This window comes from Lycium ferocissimum, unplaced genomic scaffold (genome assembly GCF_029784015.1).
Source record: "Lycium ferocissimum isolate CSIRO_LF1 unplaced genomic scaffold, AGI_CSIRO_Lferr_CH_V1 ctg13610, whole genome shotgun sequence".
Classification (NCBI taxonomy): domain Eukaryota; kingdom Viridiplantae; phylum Streptophyta; class Magnoliopsida; order Solanales; family Solanaceae; genus Lycium; species Lycium ferocissimum.
In genome coordinates this window covers 3,294-6,586 of record NW_026714977.1, presented here as the reverse complement: position 1 = coordinate 6,586, position 3,293 = coordinate 3,294, and positions in this window count along the sequence as shown.

Sequence of the window (3,293 nt, the reverse complement as noted above, 5' to 3'; positions counted from 1 at the left end):
CTTTAGAACTGGGATGTGAACCACCCCGTCAAGCTCTGGGGCAATCTCTGGCATACTGCCCAACTTGACGATACTCGAAGCATCCACCACGGGCTGCTGGCAGAGGAGAAGAATCGGAATAACCACCATGACCACTTGGCCGAGAATACGATGACTGGGAGCTCTGCCCCAGACTATATCCACAACTACGGCTCCAAGTACCACCCTGAGAAGGCTGGATAGCTATCTGGACTAGCCGACTAAACTTAGGACGATGGCATGTACTATGGTGATCACGACCTCCAGAAAAGAAACCCTTAAAACCTCCTAAAAATGAGGCCTTTTCCAAGACCTATACCTAAACTCCTGGCGCCTAAGGTCTCCATACCCCACGCAGCATCAACAACACCCTGGAAGTCCTTTCCTAAAGAGGCAGCAAACATAGCAGCAACCTTGAGATGATACGATAAACCTCGAATGAACTTACGGATCCTCTCTGCCTCATCAGGTAGAATAGTCAAGGCATCACGGGACAAGACCTGAAACTCCATCTTGTACTTAGTAACACTCATAGATAACTACTAAAGATGGTCAAACCTCTCCCCACGCAAGCTGAAAGGGACCCACATCGGTAAGAAGACTCTAAAAAACTCTTCCCAAGTAAGCGGAGGCGATCCAACGGGCCTAGTCTCCAAGAATGCCCTCCACCACTGCTTGGCGGGGCCAATCATCTGCATCGACACAAACCCCACTCCATTGGACTCCACTAGTCCAAGGGTGTCCAACCTCTCATGGAAGCTGACCAAGAACTCATAAGCATCAGCATCTGGATGTCCATCATAATTCTACGGCTTTATCTTGTCAAACTTATCCCATCTCTTTTGCTCTTCAACAATCATAGTAGGCTGAATCGCCGGCCATGCAACAATACCTGGAAGAGCTCTACCCGGAGTGAAAAAACCTGCAACTGGGTCTCGAAGAGCCTGAGGAGCCACAGCGGCGGCTGGCGCGCTCCCGGAGTCCTGAAACTTACGGCTACCAGCTCGAGAGTCTATGCTCCTGCCCGAGTCTAGGATCCCTCAGAAACAGTTGGGATCATGCCTGCCTAAGACATCCAATCAAAGTAACTCAAAAGCCAAGCCATAGCATCCTGAAGAAACTTTGCATCGGCGGGAACTGGGGGAGTCTGACACGGTACCTCCACAGGTATCACACCCTCAACCTGGTCACCGCCTTCTGGCTCGAGAGGCGCCTCACGGGCAGGATCATGAGTGACTGCGGGTGTTCTAGCAACACGGGCTCCAGCCCGGCCTCGACCACTGCCTCATCCCCTACCTCATCTAATAGCTCGGGGAGCAGGTGCAGGAGCTGGCGCTGGACCCTGACCACCTACTGCTGTAGATCGGGTTCTCACAATCTATGAGAGAATGAAACAAAAAAGTCTTATAACACATTGAAAGTCATTACGCACGATAAGGAACAAAAGATGAGAATTTTCCTAAATATCCTATAGCCTCCCGAGGATAAGTACGACGCTCTTTGTGCCCATCCGTGAGAATCTAATGGACATTGTCCTTGTATTGGTGAGATCAGTTAACCTGGGGCTCTGATACCAATTTGTCACGACCCAAAATAGTAAGTCATGACGGCACTAGTCCCACCGTACTAGTAGGCCAACACCAACCGTTAATAGCCCAAAATAAGTGAAATTATTAAAAGCAAAAATGTGCATACAAGTCATTTTCAAGTCTTAACGATATTAAATAGAAATATTTAAGAATTATTACAAACTTTTCGCAAAATCAGATGTCACCACAATACAAGGACTACTAAGAGTATAAACATAGTTTGAAATACATAAGAACTGTCTGAAATAGAGAAGACAGGGAGTAAAGGATAAGAGGATCCGGAGCTATCCCGAATTTGAGGAGCTCAACCCAGCCTCTAGACGGCACTCTAACGGATGGTCGAGTAGTCACGGGATCTACTCATGATAGGGATTGAATCTGCACACAAAAAAAGGTGCAACAAGTGTAGCGTGAGTACAATAAACAACGGGTACTCAACATGCATCGTTGACTGACCCTTTCCGAAACGGAGACGATGGTTGGTCTAAGATGAAAATAACCACACTTGTCCGCCATTAGTCTAAGTACAAGATAATCATAATAATAGCTAAACCCACATAATAGATAAATTTCAAGATAATCACAACAACAATGTAGAAAATTGATGAATTATATGCAAATGCAATGCAAGGCCTTTGTTTCCACTTTCCAATATACACACGTTCTAACATTAACGAGTCGTAACCCATGGGGGGCGGGGGGGGGCGAGGCCCATATATCGCCGCTCTAGTAATTTCCTCGGATTACAGCCTCAATCGCATCATATCTAAATAACCTGTCTGATAGCCAATCGGGCTCAAGTACCAATAGAACGTGCCAAAGCCTCATCACTCGTCTGGAACAAAATCCCATCGGACTCACAATCATATCCTCAAATCGTATGCATGGATACATGAAAAGCATAAATATGGTATGCATCAAGTCAAGAACAAGTACAAAAGCATGGATTCCATTCTTATGTTCTCAATATCATTAAGGCTTCATAGAAACATGGAACATTGGATGAACACTCGACAAACCAGAAGGTAGTACTAACTCATACGCAACATGTCCAATTCTCTGAATAATCTCAAAAGGACCAATGTAATAAGGACTCAACTTTCCTTTCTTTCCAAACCTCATCACACCCTTCATGGCTGAAACCTTAAGCAAGACCTGATCACCCACCATAAACACTAAATCATGAATTCTCCGGTCCGCGTAACTCTTTTGCCGACTCTGAGCGGTGAGAAGCCTCGCCTAATAATCTTCACTTTATTCAATGAATCTCTAAGCAAGTCCGTACTCCAAGGCCTCACCTTAAAAGAATCAAACTATCCAATGGGTGTTCGACATCTCCTACCATACTAGGCCTCAAACGAAGCCATCTTAATGCTCGAATGATAACTGTTACAGTAAGCAAACTCAGCCAAAGGCAAAAATTGGTCCCAATGACCACCAAAATCAATCACGCATGCTGTCAACATATCTTCCAAAACTTGGATAGTACGCTCAGACTGACCATCGGTCTGGGGATGAAATGTTGTGATCAACTCAACCCTTGTACCCAACTCCCTTTACAAATTCTTCCAGAAGTAAAAGGTGAACTATGTCCCTCCATCTGAAATAATAGAAACGAGAACTCCATGCAAACGAAGAATCTCATGAATGTAGATCTTAGCCAGCTTCTCAAAAGTATAAGTCGTC